Here is a 17,370-nt window from a genome sequence, read left to right as displayed (position 1 = left end):
GAGAAAGCTTTTGACAAAATTCAACACCCATTTATGATAAAAACCCTCCAGAAAGTAGGCATAGAGGGAACTTTCCTAAACATAATAAAAGCCATATATGACAAGCCCACAGCAAACATCATCCTCAATGGTGAAAAACTGAAAGCATTTCCACTAAGATCAGGAACAAGACAAGGTTGCCCACTCTCACCACTCTTATTCAACATAGTTTTGGAAGTTTTAGCCACAGCAATCAGAGAAGAAAAGGAAATAAAAGGAATCCAAATCGGAAAAGAAGAAGTAAAGCTGTCACTGTTTGCAGATGACATGATACTATACATAGAGAATCCTAAAGATGCTACCAGAAAACTACTAGAGCTAATCAATGAATTTGGTAAAGTAGCAGGATACAAAATTAATGCACAGAAATCTCTGGCATTCCTATATACTAATGATGAAAAATCTGAAAGTGAAATCAAGAAAACACTCCCATTTACCATTGCAACAAAAAGAATAAAATATCTAGGAATAAACCTACCTAAGGATACGAAAGACCTGTATGCAGAAAATTATAAGACACTGATGAAAGAAATTAAAGATGATACAAATAGATGGAGAGATATACCATGTTCTTGGATGGGAAGAATCAACATTGTGAAAATGACTCTACTACCCAAAGCAATCTACAGATTCAATGCAATCCCTATCAAACTACCACTGGCATTTTTCACAGAACTAGAACAAAAAATTTCGCAATTTGTATGGAAACACAAAAGACCCCGAATAGCCAAAGCAATCTTTAGAACGAAAAAAGGAGCTGGAGGAATAAGGCTCCCTGACTTCAGACTATATTACAAAGCAACAGTAATCAAGACAGTATGGTACTGGCACAAAAACAGAAAGATAGATCAGTGGAACAGGATAGAAAGCCCAGAGATAAACCCACGCACATATGGACACCTTATCTTTGATAAAGGAGGCAGGAATGTACAGTGGAGAAAGGACAGCCTCTTCAATAAATGGTGCTGGGAAAACTGGACAGGTACATGTAAAAGTATGAGATTAGATCACTCCCTAACACCATACACAAAAATAAGCTCAAAATGGATTAAAGACCTAAATGTAAGGCCAGAAACTATCAAACTCTTAGAAGAAAACATAGGAAGAACACTCTATGACATAAATCACAGCAAGATCCTTTCTGACCCACCTCCTAGAGTAATGGAAATAAAAACAAAAATAAACAAATGGGACCTAATGAAACTTCAAAGCTTTTGCACAGCAAAGGAAACCATAACCAAGACCAAAAGACAACCCTCAGAATGGGAGAAAACATTTGCAAATGAAGCAACTGACAAAGGATTAATCTCCAAAATTTACAAGCAGCTCATGCAGCTCAATAACAAAAAAACAAACAACCCCATCCAAAAATGGGCAGAAGACCTAAATAGACATTTCTCCAAAGAAGATATACAGAATGCCAACAAACACATGAAAGAATGCTCAACATCATTAATCATTAGAGAAATGCAAATCAAAACTACAATGAGATATCATCTCACACCAGTCAGAATGGCCATCATCAAAAAATCTAGAAACAATAAATGCTGGAGAGGGTGTGGAGAAAAGGGGACACTCTTGCACTGCTGGTGGGAATGTGAATTGGTTCAGCCACTGTGGAGAACAGTATGGAGGTTCCTTAAAAAACTACAAATAGAATTACCATATGACCCAGCAATCCCACTACTTGGCATATACCCTGAGAAAACCAAAATTCAAAGAGAGTCATGTACCAAAATGTTCATTGCAGCTCTATTTACAATAGCCAGGACATGGAAACAACCTAAGCGCCCATCATCGGATGAATGGATAAAGAAGATGTGGCACATATACACAATGGAATATTACTCAGCCTTACAAAGAAATGAAATTGAGCTATTTGTAATGAGATGGATAGACCTAGAATCTGTCATACAGAGTGAAGTAAGTCAGAAAGAAAAAGACAAATACCGTATGCTAACACATATATATGGAATTTAAGGGGAAAAAATGTCATGAAGAACCTAGGGGTAAGATAGGAATAAAGACGCAGACCTACTGGAGAACGGACTTGAGGATATGGGGAGGGGGAAGGGTGAGTTTTGACAGGGCGAGAGAGAGTCATGGACATATACACACTAACAAACGTAGTAAGGTAGATAGCTGGGGGGAAGCAGCCGCAAGGCACAGGGATATTAGCTCGGTGCTTTGTGACAGCCTGGAAGGGTGGGATGGGGAGAGTGGGAGGGAGGGAGACGCAAGAGGGAAGACATGTGGGAACATATGTATATGTATAGCTGATTCACTTTGTTGTAAAGCAGAAACTAACACACCATTGTAAAGCAATTATACCCCAATAAAGATGTTAAAAAATAAAAAAAAAAAAAAATAAAAAATAAAAAAAAAAAAAAAAAAAAAAAAAAAAAAAAAAGAAGTAGTAGGAACAGGTCCTCTCTGGTTTTGCAAGATCTCAGGCAAATATTTTTATTCAGGCCCTCATCTATGTGAACAATTTGATATAAAAATTTGTTTAAAATTCATGGTCACATGTGGGGTATAGAAATTTTTTTATAAAGCCAGAGTAAAGGGTAGAGAAGAACTACTTACATTCTTCTTTATTGTTTAATCAGACAAAATCTCTTTCTATTCAGATCCAAGAACCCTCTCTTTATCTGGATACCATCAAATGTGCCATTCCTAATTAATTTTATTTTTTCCCTGCAAGAAACAGGTTAGCAATATTATTATTCTTTTAATGCTATGACTGTTTGGGCCCCGTGTGTGTAGGAATAATGTGGAATTTCTTCCCTCTGAAGTTTCCTAATACCATTTATTGAATGCATATTATTCTTGATACTGTGTTATTCTTTGTACTTCTGTGAATAACAGCTTCTGATTACTCTCTTAACAGTTATTACTGTGCTTCATGATGATGACAATAAAGGCAAACTTACCCAGCATGTGCAGAATAATATGCAGAACAATAATTTGCTTTCTAGTTATGTTAAATGTACCATTTGGGGCTTTATAGCATAATCCCTTTCCCTACCTTCTTTTGAACTCTTTAGACCTAAACACTGAATTCATAGAGTATGATATCTTTCAGTATTGGCCACACCCCTGGCTTCTACACAGTACCACCAGTGGGAGGAGAGTGAGGTGCCCAGGAAAGGGTGTGAAGAGTGGCCCCACTTGGGCAAAGAGTGTCTGTCTTTCTTCTAGCATGGCTTCAGGCAAACCCAGGAGAGCTTGATGTCACCATTCTATTGGCGACAATAGAGGGCATCTATCAGGGGGCTTACTGGGCTTGCAGGGCAACTGCCTTAAAAACGCTCAAAGTAAGTATTCATGACTACTCCATAAGGAATACCTAACACATCACGTGGAGGCAATAGAAGTGTTAGAATGAGCTCGTGAGTACAATTTCAAGGGCATGAAAGATAAAGGATGCTTGCTACCATCCTCATAATCCTTGGGTGCTGAAGATTGGAGGTGGCACCACTGTTTCTACATGATGTATGGGCCTAGACCCCCCAGGTCAAGAGCAATATGGGGTATTGAACCATTAGTAGCCCAGAGCTCTGAACTCATCCTGGGAATGATGTCAGTGACAGCCACTCAAAATCAGATTATCTACACCCATCTGGTGGCCCAATCTCATATCATCCTGTGAAATAAATACCAAGCTGCCTGGTGGGAGTAATCTATGTACCAGACCACTCTCCTGGAATTTGGGTCAGGCCATGGGACCCTAGGACAACCCAACAGTCATGATTACTGGAGATCCTCAGAACATCTGATCAACCCAATGCATGGTTGAAAAGTGACCTAAAGGAAAGAAATTGGGACAGTTCCCATGTCAGTTTCAATTCTTGGGTGGGGTGACTGCCCATAGGACAATACACCACAGCTAGTCCTGGGCAGAGGGAGTGATTTAGAAAAATTTTATAGGTGCCTCTTGGCCACCAGGATGCATTTGGAACCCAGCCTGGTCTTGAAGCACCCTGTATGGGGGGCACTGGTGGCCTCTTCCAGCCCCAGGAACTAGAATTGAACTGGAAAAATTTGAAGAAGTCACTGAAAAACATGATACCCACAGAGATGCAGGTTTCAGGGCAGAGTTCCACTTGTCCATGTATAAAGACAGTATTGAATAAAATATTCAATACTGAAAATTATTTGACCAAATGTAACAAAGTCAATCAATCAATCAGATACTTTTGCACGGAAAATCATAAATATCGATTGATATTAATATGTAATATTCATTAACATGTGTCTGTGGAAAATAATTTTGATAGCATTTACTCTTTAATAAATTAATTATACATTCATTACATGTTCACCACATGCCACGTACTGTCCTAAGGATATAACAAACTTTATGATATGTTTTCTATACCTGCTGTAATTTATATTAAGGGACATAAAAATGTTTATAATATTTATTTGATTAATGTAATTTTAGAATTTAACACTAGGAAATAAGGCAGACTATAAAAGCTATAGGAAGGAAAATTACACTTATTCATTGTACTGAATATTACTAACAACCAAAATATCCATTATTAGTAGGTAAATTTCTGGTTCAACTATTCAATAGAATATTACCCATCTATTTAAATTAGAATTACAAAGATATCTAAATTATATTTTAAATTTAAGTTATATTTTAAATTATAAAAAATTTAAACCTATTAATTTTTTCCTTTTAATGACTATGATTACAACTATATAAGTTTATACTTGTGTGAAGATGAGAATCAACAGGGAACACGGAAATACAAATAGCTGCTATTTGCAGTGACCTTCCTTATTGTTTTAGTATATTTTTAAGATGTTATAGTTAAGAAAAATTAAATGAAATTAATGATTTCCTTTAGTCCTATATGATCCTTTGACAAAGTTGTACTCATTTGCACAATAGTAAACCCTATAACCTGAGGGTTGTCATTCATTTATTCATTTAATCATCTGTTCAATTAAATTTTTTAATGGAACACCTTCTCTGTACCAGGAACTTTTTTCTAAACACTAAGAATTTGTGGAGAATGGAAAGTGAGGATTGTGGCTCAGGGATTCTATTTTGGATATATTAAGATGAAAATATTTACTTTTCCGTCCTAGTGAGATTTAAATTTATGGCACTAAGTAAGTGAATAGTAAATAATAGCTAGCAAACCATTGAGCTGAAATAATATGTTCATTAATGTCCTAAGTACAATGAATAATAAACTAGAGAAAGCAAATGAAAATCAACTATACACGAAACTAAGATCATTTCAGATTCTGAAAAGCATTATGAAAAAGAAAATAAGACAGGATAATGGGAGAGAAAGTCATAGGGCGAGATGGAGTTTAGAGCAAAGGAAATCCTCTTTGAGAAAGCAATAGAACAAATACCTGAATGATGAGGAAAAACTAAACATGAGAAACTCACAGGGAAGAAATTCCAGGTGGAAGGAACACTGATGATAGATTTCCTGAGCTAGGTTTAGTCAGATAATACCACTGTAGTCCATGTAAGAACTTTGGTAACACCTAGGTGGTATTATCTAATTACATAATCAAGGAGAAACTCTCACATATATGTACTAAGAAACATACACAATAATGTTTACAGCAGCATTATTTGTCAAAGCAAAACCTAGCTTCAGTTCTTTATGTTTTCTGATAAAATAATTTAAAGCTATGTATTTTTTCCTTTAAATGACAGTTGGTCCCTCCCACTATTTGGTTACTTTTTAAATGTTGTAATTGTAAAGTATTTTATAGTAACTAATTCATATTACATTATTTATTCAAGCAGAAACTAGCAAAATACTTACAAATGTGAGAATAAAAGAATCTTTTGTAGTTAACATTCATAAAAGTGTTAAAATAAAAAAACATTATAGTTTTGTATTTTTAAAATACTAAATGTGAACTGGAAAGAAATATAAAATTAAATAAATATAAAAATAAAAAGAAATCTCTAGTGTCTTACTACTAATGATGGATTTGCCATAGGTGTTATTTTTTCATTAATGAGGCATAATTTACCCGTAGAACATGAAAAAATCTGTACCTTAAGCCTGATCAATTATCACATATTTATGCACCCAGCTATCACCCAGGTTAAAAGGTATTATATTCCAGTTACATCAGGGATTTACCTTTCACCCTTTTCTAATCAATACTTTTCCCTTATAAGTTTGACTACTATTATCACAGATTAGTTTAGCTTGTTTTAAAGTTTCATAAATGTAATGTCATAAAATATACTTATTTTCCTCTTTTACTGAACATAACGTTTTAAAGATTCAGCTATATTATTGAAAATATCAGAAACTTTTATGCTGTGTAGTATTCCCTTGTATAATTCATAACATAAATTGTTTACCCATTTTTTTATGAATGGGCATTTGGAATATTAGATCCAGTTTTGGACTCATTGATTTGGAGTTCCTTTTATTTTCTGGATATAATTACTTTGGCTACTTACATATGCACTTCAAATATTTCCTAGTCTTCAGCTTACTTGTTCATTTTTAATGGTCTTTCATGAGTTTATTTTGTTTTGCTTTATTGTGTTTTTATGAAATACAATTAATTATTCTTCAAATTCTGAAGTTTCAAATGTATATGTCTATGATTTTCTCCCTCTCTCTCTCTCTCTCTCTCACTATTAACAACACTTCAAGGGATCTTTCAGACTGAAGACTTTTCAATGTTCACTTCTTGGAAATTTGTTAAGTGTCCCTTTAGTAATTTATTTTACTCAATTTTTTTCTGCTAATTTTTGTGAGGCTGTTTTTGGTGACATATTGAAACATCAAGTATTCTTTATCTCTTTTATTTTCTTCTATAATTTCCATATTATTGCACTATGTTCTAAATAATTTCTTCTGCTTTATTTTATAATTTTTTTCTTTTTATACAAAAATATACAATACACTGATAATATAAAATAAATATGCAAAATGTTTTAATCTCTCAAAATTCTTTACTTGTTCCGTGGTTGTACTTTGATGACTTTCTTATTTGTAGATAGCATATCTTCTAGATTATATCTCATTACATTAGAGAGTTTTTAAAGTTATTTTTTATTCCATTTCCAATGTCTCCCTTACCACATTTTCTTTTAGTTCATCTTGGTCTTTCTCTTTCAAGTGACTGGAATTCCTCAAATGTTGAATATCTTGGTTATTTATTCACATTTTTAGAAGAACTACTGGGTAATTAGTTTCCTTTACAGTTGTGTAAATACTGTTTCTTTCTGAACCTTGTGTGTGAATAAGAAAACTGATTGAGAGCACAATTACAGGTACATGAAGCCATGCTTTATTTTAAGATGAGCAGAAGAAAGCAGGTGTGGGACTAGCTATCAGACTGTGTTCTCTGTATGTCAAAATAAGCAGGTACCACAGATTTTCTGTATGCAGTTGCTTTACATCTATGTGTATTACAGAATTCTTAGCCTTGAAAGAATTTTTTAAAAATCTTGATTAAAATATTATATTTTATATAACTGTTATGCAGATCAGAATGATCCTGGTGACTGAGCAAAATCTTCTCTCTGTTGGAAAGCTAGTTGCTTAATGATTATGTCATTAGTGAAAGGGAAGTTATTAGATTATATATCAACTACTGGGGTTTCCTGCTATGATAGCTTGAGGCATCCATACCTATTATAGGAGTATACTTGACAAAAATTTGAATACTTATATCCCTGAGATGACCCTTCATTCTTCCCACCAGAGAGTGCTAGAGAAATATTTTCCTAAAGAAATGTTTAATAGGGTTATTTCATATGAGAATGCAGAAAAGTAAATTAGCAGAAATTTGCATTCCTGGGTCCCTGGTGCTTGAAGAACTATGATATCTGATCAGTGCTGTGCAAAAAAAGTTTCTGTGATCATTGGAAGCAATTTTATGGCAGCCACTAGGTGCATGTAGTAATTGCACACTTGAAATGTGCCTGAATAACTGAAATTTTAATTGTTTCTAGTTTAGTTAATTAAAATTTAAATTCATATAGCCACATTCAGCTAGTGGCCACTCTGTAGTAGAGCTGAGACCTAGACGCTTAATGTCAGCTTGTCATTCACAAATGGAATTAATATCTATCTTACAGAGCCATGTGAGGATAGCATATTAAAATACTCAGCATGTGGTAGGCACTTCACAAATATTTGTGAAATTATCCAGGGTTAATTTCTCATTATACATACCAAGGTTTACAGGAATATCTACTGAGAATATCATCTTAATAGCTGATGTCAATTTTCAGGCAAAATAAATTATCAGTCGACCCATGATGATTTTTCTTTTCTATATTTTGACATCTTACATGGTGAATAAAATTTATACTTTCTGTCTGAAAAACAGTGTTGTTTTTGCAGAGTTACACACTTTTGTAAACTGTACTTTCAATTCAGACATTCAGTTCAATTCTATTTAACTAAATTCAGTAATTTATCTTTAAATATGCCACATGCTCTTTTCTGGGTGTTCCATCTTTCTTGCAATTGACTTACATCTTAAGTGCTGCCAGTTACTTATTTATTTATTTTTACTGAAATAAAGAGAAATCTTTTTGAAATAGCATACATCAGTTTGTCTATCTATTTAAATATCCATGTATTTATAGTTATATGGGGAAAGTAAAAATTATTTTCAAATTAAATTAAAATTACTTATAGCTTATAGAATACTTACTGTATGTGTATATTCTGTAAAGTATAAGGAGGGATTTACTGATAGCTATATTCATTCCCTACCTAAAGGCAATATAGAGTACAGGAAAATAGTTAGAAGAACTAAATTTTAGTAGTGACTCTCTAACCTTGGCACCATAACCTTGGGGTTAGTCATGTAATCTCTCTAAGCACCAGTTACTGCACTTATTAAATAGGAATGACACTTCTAAAATATAATTTAGGGTCTTTTGTGGTAATTAACCAAAATAAAAATTAATAAGTAGTTAAAATTAAGAAGGTGGTAGATCTTAAAAATCCCAGTTGGGGATTCCAAAGTTCTACATAAATTTAAGAATTAAATAATATTACAATGTTTTGTAACACAACGGAAAATAATTCTGGATTTTAGATCTGCCTCAGCCACCTAAAAAGCCAATCAACCTAGAACAAGTATATGAATTTGTATTTTCTCATGCTCACAGTAGGGTAACAATACCTATCTTCTCTAAACTCTGGGGGTTATTTTGAAGACCCAGGTTAATTCATGTGAAACACTTGTGTGAACTAATATGATTTTATTATTAAAACATTATAAGACAAATACAAAATTACTGAATGAATAATGCAAAAAGACATTAGGGGTTCAGAGGAGTGACAAATCTCCAACATAGGCTGGCCAAGGAAAGCTTATAAAGGAGTGGCTGAAAGCAACATGGAATGCACTATACTCAACCCCATGTTTCAACATCTTTTTATTTGCATTATTTTCATTTCAAAATCCAAGACAAATTAAGATAAACTTGAGGGCCAGGGAAATGGCAGCAGAAGATATTTGTTCTGTTTAGCGAAATATCATTGCATTTCTGTGCAGAAATGCAGAGTGCTCAGATAAATTGTTAGTGTTTCATTTCATATTCTGTGAAGCCTGTATCAGGAGAATTTAATAATCAGCAAAGACACCAAATTCATGATGTGTCACTTCTATTATATTACAAATGCTATTGATATCAATAAAAATAAAAACAAAGATGTAACAAAATATAACAACTTGATTTCCTTACACTTTACCCTTGTCCCTTAATTTCAATTTAATGATTTCACTGCAATTGGCATTTCCACTGTTGATTATTTTCAGTTATTTAAAGTCTATGTTCTTCAAATATGCTATCACCATATGTATTAGACAAAGTACTGCTGAATTTTATTTGAAATAACTTTAGAAATATTTTCTTTTTGCTGTTTTTTGAAATATTTTCTCTAGACTTTATTGTTGCAAAAAGATAGGAGGTAAAAAGCCATATATTTCTTAGGATAAAAGACAGAAGATATTGAAAGTCTATCTAATCCCAGTAAAGACTTTGCAAGTGATCATTGTTTTGAGCATAGCTCTTTACCAGATTAGCATAAAATATAATACTTAAGAAAACTGTCAGGGTTGTTTCCAAAACAAGGAAGAAGCTTAATAGAAATTGTGAAAAGAAATAAAAAATTGAACTGTCTTACAAAAATGAAACACCAAAGAAAAAACTTTAAAAAATATAATCACAATATTTTATAATAAATTACCTAATAGACGAAACAAAATTATCCTCTTTAAAAGTGTATTATTAGTAGTACTGTCAGTAGCAAAAATCATGTAAAGTTTGAACTTGAAGAAGAGTGTACAAAATTAGTATAAATGTGTTCACTGTATCCAAGGGACAGTGACAGCTATGAATAGCTTCCACTGAGACCTAGCAGTTGCCTAAATTACTATGTTTATTTAATGACTGATCTTTTTGCTGAGTCTGACTACAGGAGGGTCAATTTGTGGTACTAATTTGATTTACGATGAATTTTCACTGAAAGTATTAACATTCTATAAATCATTTAACCAAATGTCTGTATGAATATTTTAACAGAGACAGAGAAGACATTCTTTTTCCAGTACCAAAGAAAAATACTTTTCTATGTTATTTGAAGATTACAACGTAGTTTATGAATATACATATATATGTATATATTCATATATATAAATTATTTTTAAAAAGAAAACCATTAAAAAGCAGGAGCATTGCACTTCCACAACCACACTCAATTTTATGCTTATTTCAACTGGATACCCCAATATTATTTCATAGATATGGTGACACTAACTGTCCCTTGCATATATTTCCTAACCCAGAAATTACACTAAGGAAATTAATAGAGTCCTACAATGAGATACATGCATATAGATTCCTGCATCTAGAAACCTGGAGAGGGATAGAGTTACTCAGGTGCTTCTGAGCTTCCTAATCCCTCATTATAGATTTGATTTTAGAACTAAATTGAGTGGCTATTATTATTAAATTTATTTTTTAAAAGAGAATGTTAAAGCTCAAAAATGTAAATAAATATAGAAGATTCAAAGTTACAAAACCTGTTTAGGTTCAATTACTCCAACAGCAAATTCTATGTTTTTGTTTATTTGTTTGTTTGTTTACTGCACCTTGGTAAAACAGGTGCCTAAGTAAAATAAATACTAAGTAATTCAAACAAAAATGTGTTTAAAATAAAAATAAGGCAGTACTTCAAAATGTTGTACTTATTTGGGCTCAATCACCTTGGAAGGAAATGTAACACCCTACTTTGAAGTTGAACATTTATATTTTATATAACCCATCAATTCTGGTCCTGGATATACACCCCAATAACACTCTTGCACATGTGTATCAGGATACATGCCCACACATTTTCTTATCAGCACCAGTCACACTGGCAAAAATATGGAGAGAACTGAAATGTTCATTGACAGGAAATGGATAAATAAATTATGGTATATGGATTATTATATGGAAGTGAAAATGAATGAGCTAGGTTTATATACAGAAACAAAGATGGATCTTAGAATCAGTGTAGAATAAAAATAGCAAATCCCAGATGATTTCATACTGTATGATAGCATTTTATGTCTTTACAAAAATAAAAAGTAAACAGTTTATTGATAGGGAAAACTACGTATTTGACCAAGATAAACCAGAAAAGTAAATAGAACGATGAACAACACAAAAAATTAAGGGGACAAGATAAGAGAGGAATATATAGATGCAATGGTTTAAAAAATTTTTAATTCATAAAATTAAGAGTGGTTCACAGGTTTTTGTTAATTATATTTAAATATATATCTATAAAATATCTTTTTATATATCAAATATCTCGGCTGCTTAAATACTTAAATCCACCATTCAGTTCAGATTATCTGACTCAGTGTTTGAAGGCTTTACCCCCATTACTCCTTCCATAAGTCCAGGCAGCCCAGCTGAGAGAGAGACACCTTCCTTGTGGGAGAAGGAGAGTAAAGTGAGCCCCAGACTTCACTGTGGACACCAGAGTTGGCCTGTCCCAGCACTAGGCTGACTTTCACATCTCTAGGTAGCTCTGGCCTGCATGTGGCCCCAAGCACCTAACAGGGCCCCAAATGGCATCCTTGGCAGGTTCCAGGTGGGCTCCCACAAACTCAAGGCACAGCTGAGCCTGCTACTCCAGCAAGGCTCCCAGGTGGATTTTATGGCAGGGCTCCCGGGAACCCAGACACCCATCTCACTCCATACCTGCTGGCTTCAGGGACTCCAGAAGGCTCCTGTGACACCAGGCTTCCAGTGGGCTCCTAGGAATGGAGGCCCCTGTTTCACCCAGGCAGCTACTGGCTCCAGGGGCCCCAGGAGACTCCAGTAACACCAGGCCTGAAGTGGGCTCCCAGGAGCCCCAGGTAACAGTAGGATGGCACACTCAAAGTGCTGGAAAAAAAACAAAACAAAACTGCTAACTAAGAATACTTTACCTAGAAAATTGTCTTCTAGGAATGAAGGAAAAGTACAAACTTTCCTAAAGGAGTTTATTAACTAGACCTGCTGAGGGAGTTTATCAACACTAATTATGTGAGGGGATGGAGTTGTTAAGTGACCTATTGTAGTAATCATTTTGCAATACAGTACATACATGTATCAAATCACATTGTACACCTTAACGTTACATATGCTATATGTCAATAATATTTCAGGAAAGCTGGTGGGAAATTAACAACAAAAATAATTTTAAAAGTCCAATAAGATATTTCGGAAAAAAAATTAGAAACATGCTAAAATCGAGAAGGGAATTGCATGTTTTTATTCTGGAAAATACTTCATTAGAAAAATGCATAAAATTCACTGTATAATTTGGAGCAGAGTAACCTGGTTAGACTTTCAAGGTAATGTGTCAGCTGTGTGAAAAAGTGACCATAGGTAGGCATAGATGGATGTTGGGAAACTAATTAGGAGACTGTTTCAGTTGAGGAATGATTCTAGTTGGATTAAATTTAGTGGTGGATGTGGTGAGAAGTGTTTGGGTCCTAGATATATTTCACAGTTATATCTGTTCATGTAAAATGTAAGAGAAAAAGAGACTTCAACATAGAGATTTTGAATTGGAGTAGAAAGGAGTTTTCATTCGCTGAAATAAAGAAGACTGTTTGAGGGGCATGTTTAGGGGATGGAACACAAGATTGCGTTTTTGAACATTTTAGATTTGTGATGTCTGTTACACATCCGTAGGAAGATGAGGGATACGTGTCTGAAGTTTAAGGGAGGCATCAGTGCTGCAGCTATAAATGTGGACATCACCGATGAGAGTTTGATATTTACAGCCCAGTGCTGAGAGCTGAAATGATGAGGAGTGAGCCAGGAATGAGCCTTGACAACCTAAGGAGACTGAGCTCAGGGAAGCAGATAGTTAGAACACTGCAAGAAGGCAGTCCTCACATCCAGGAAGGACAGTGTTTGAAGAAAGGAAGAATGAATGAGCAGCTGTGTCAAATGTGGCTGATTACGGTGTAAGAGCAAGTTGAGAAATGACACTGGGTTTGGCATGGTTAAGAGCATCTGTAATTGGGACAGTGGAGGCCCACATCCTACGCCTATTACAAGTTATACATCAAGGCAATAGATTCTTTTTTTTTTTTAACATCTTTATTGGGGTATAATTGCTTTACAATGGTGTGTTGGTTTCTGCTTTATAACAAAGTGAATCAGTTATACATATACATATGTTCGCATATCTCTTCCTTCTTGCGTCTCCCTCCCTCCCACCCTCCCTATCCCACCCCTCCAGGCGGTCACAAAGCACCGAGCCGATATCCCTGAAGGCAATAGATTCTTAAACAAAATAATCTCTACACTTCCAGCTTGACAAAAACACCTTCAACACAATAAAACAGAAAAACGTGACTAAATTTTGTCACATTATTAAATCTTTTTTGTTATTTGTAATCTGAGCCACAGATTACAAATAACAAAAAAAAATGACGTATGGCGCCACTAGGAAATGATACATTTCTCTGCAATATTCTACTGTATTCACCCTGAGAGGAAGAGTTAGTTACCTTGCCTTTTCTACTGTTTATATACTCAAATCCACCATTCAGTTCAGATTATCCAGGTCAGTCTTTGATGGCAGAAGATTGAGAAACAGTCATAGCATCTGGATGCAGGCACTGTTTTCTTTGAGAAGACAAGAGATGAAGAGAAAAAAGTGTTCTTCAGGGCCCAGAATAGTGCCAAGTATGTGAATGAATGTTTTAGGTCACCCTAAATGATGGAGGCATCCATGCATTCTTTAATAACATCTTGAGCCTTGGGAATGGGGAGTAGGACGTTCATGATCTGTTTGGGTTTACAAATATAAGCATATATGATTGTTTATGAACCTCTTCAACTGTACTCTTAAGTTTGGCATGACTAAAAGTGAGGAGTCCCAGAGTCTTTGCTTCCTTAGGATTCATTGTGTTGCTCTCTCTCTGATTCCAGTGCTTCAGAATGGGGAACCCATACAAAACACAGAAATTCTGGACTTGAACAGGCTCTATATGTTACAGCCGAAACTTTTTTTTCCTATTAAAAATGTAGATACTGGGAAAAAACTTGGACTTGGACTTGGAAGTGAGTTAGCTCACTCCTTCTTTATTCCATGTCACTTTATATTTCCTAGAGCTAAGGAGATGATCTGGTATCATTTTTATGCATTCCTGACACTCAGAGTAAGATCAAAGTCTACTTTCTAAGAACTGAATATAGCACAACTGCTTATTTTGCTTAAGGCTACATCTCAGATACTGTCTCGGACAAGCCAAAGAAATTAAAATTAGAATGAGGAGATTTAATGAGAAGAAAAATAATTTTCTTTGCTCAATGGAATTCATAAATGTGGCTTTTAGAATTCAGGTATCACAGATACTTATTTTTCTATGCATTTGAAGTTGAATATTATGCTGCATATGAAAGTCAAGAAATTATTTTATGAAATGAATTTAATCATTTTAGTTTGATTGCATAAAAATATGTTATTAGAAGCTATGGCAAATTGATTTTTGGATGGAGAGGGATTTCCAAGGCATTAAGCGATTTGCTTTTGCTTGTCAGCAAGACAGAAACAAGAAATATTTTATCTCATTTGGGCCTGTGGTTCTTGTTTGGTTCATTAGTTTTCATTCAAGTTCATCTACATGCCACAGTTAATACACTAATGCTTTAATGAGTGTGTATAAATAAGCTGAGGCAGAATTTGGTCTATAAATTCCCAAGCTACAATTGCCTCTATAATGTATAGTTCCTTTCTTCTAATTATCTTCAATTAATATAGACTATAAGCCAAACTAGTACTTTTCACATATAAATGTGTGTGTTGTCACCGCATTATCCAGAGCGCTAGAAATTTGTATAATTAGAATTTATGTAAATGATGGTTTAATGATTGCAAAGTCTAAGCATAATAAAGCTTGAAAACTTTCATTCAGACCTATTTAAATATCAACCCCCTTCTAAAACTTTTTTAAGTTTTCCACTTCAGTGCAGGTATAAACAACTTCTTTATTCCACGGAAACTTGATTAATTTTTCAGTTTTAATATATGTCATGTTTATTACAATTTTAATATAATTCTCACCGTGAAAGCATGGGTCCCTTGGGGGCAGGGACAATAAAGCATTCATTGGTGTTCTCAGTAAAAAAGTACAACAAATAAAGCCAAGTAAGCTTAGCAAATATTTGTTGGCTCTTCTTACAATGATCCTCTTCCTCTTTCTCCCTCCTAGTAAATCCTCTTCTCTCCTCTTCTCTTCCTGTGTCCCTCCTCCCAGCATTTAGTACTATAAGCTTATAGCCTTATATATGTTTATTATACTCTTTCAGAGTTCATCTGGTTTATAGCTACAGCTGCTACCTCCAAAGTGTCAAGTCATATTTGCCCTTGTCTTCTCATTTGCTCTCCATCTCATATGTAGAACTGTTACATAGGGTTTCACATTTCCCCAGCATATTTCTCCTGGTCTCCTAATTACTCTTACTTCCTACAATCTGGCCTACTGGTATAACCATCTCTTAATTTGTCTCCTTGACTTCAGTATCTTTCCTTTCAACTCTATCCTTTTCCTTTTCACACCTCCAGCTTTTATTCTAACACCAAAATTTTTTCTAAAATACTTATTTAATCATATCACTATTCTGTATCAAAATCTGTACTATATATAGCTCTCTACTATCTGATATCCACTGTGCAACTTAACCCAGATTTCCAGACTCATTTCTTACGACAATTCCCATACTCTACCAGATTACTCACTAGTCTCCAAATATGCCATGGGATTATCTACCTTGGTGTCTTTTCTTATGATTTATTTTCTATCTTGAAATAATATTATTTCATCTATTCTTTTCTCATTTTTCAACAGTGAGTTCAAATGTAAAGCCTTTTCTGCAGTTGGAATTAATCTCATTCTTTTGGAAATCACATTTTATTTAAACTTTATATGTTGGAAATTAAATACTTATCTTTCCTGCCATATTTTAACCTTCCTAAAGACAAATAAGACATAGCTTTCGCCTTGGTAGAACTCATCTTCCAGCATAAGTGATGGTAATGTTCTCTAACTGTATCCTTCTTTCCTGACTCTCTCTTTCCGTAACATATTTACAAGGTACTAGGAAGGCTTTTATCACTGTAATGAACTTTCTGGACTTATGGCATTGCAAAGAGTGAACCCAGCTCATAGTACTATATTATACCAATTCTTGACAAGCAGTCAGGGTCAGTAATGCAATTTACAAAATGGCACTAAAAATATTAATATTTAATTATATCCTCCATCATCTTGTTTCCTCTTTTTTTGTTGTTGCTGTGCTACTTCTATTTGCACAATTAACCAGAAAATTCCTTAATAATAGCAACCATTGCCTTACCTCTTTTTGTGTCTACCTACAGACACTACACATAATACCCAACAGAATTTTGTAAACACAGTGAAATCTGACTTGGTAATTGGGTTTTTTTTGTTTCTTTATTTTTCACCCCTATAATTCTTGCCTTGAATCACTCAATATACAATACTTAAAGTTGCATTATACAGACATTTTAAAGTCCCCCTATCTATCTATCCATCTATCTATCTATCTATCTATCTAGTACATTTTTCATCACAATCAAATATACTAGATGTTTAGGTGAGTATATTTCCTTCTCTCATTTAAAACATTCTAAATTATTTGTTCTACTTAAAAAAACACTATTCTATTAATATCTTCTTCCTTTTGGCTCAGATTTAGTCGCCATCTTTGAAAAATACAACACGTTCACAAATAGAATGTGAGCAACCAAATAGAAGTACCTGTAATTTGGCTAC

This window comes from Phocoena phocoena, chromosome 4 (genome assembly GCF_963924675.1).
Source record: "Phocoena phocoena chromosome 4, mPhoPho1.1, whole genome shotgun sequence".
NCBI lineage: Eukaryota > Metazoa > Chordata > Mammalia > Artiodactyla > Phocoenidae > Phocoena > Phocoena phocoena.
The sequence above is the reverse complement of the archived record's forward strand: the minus strand, read 5'-3'. Positions refer to the sequence as shown.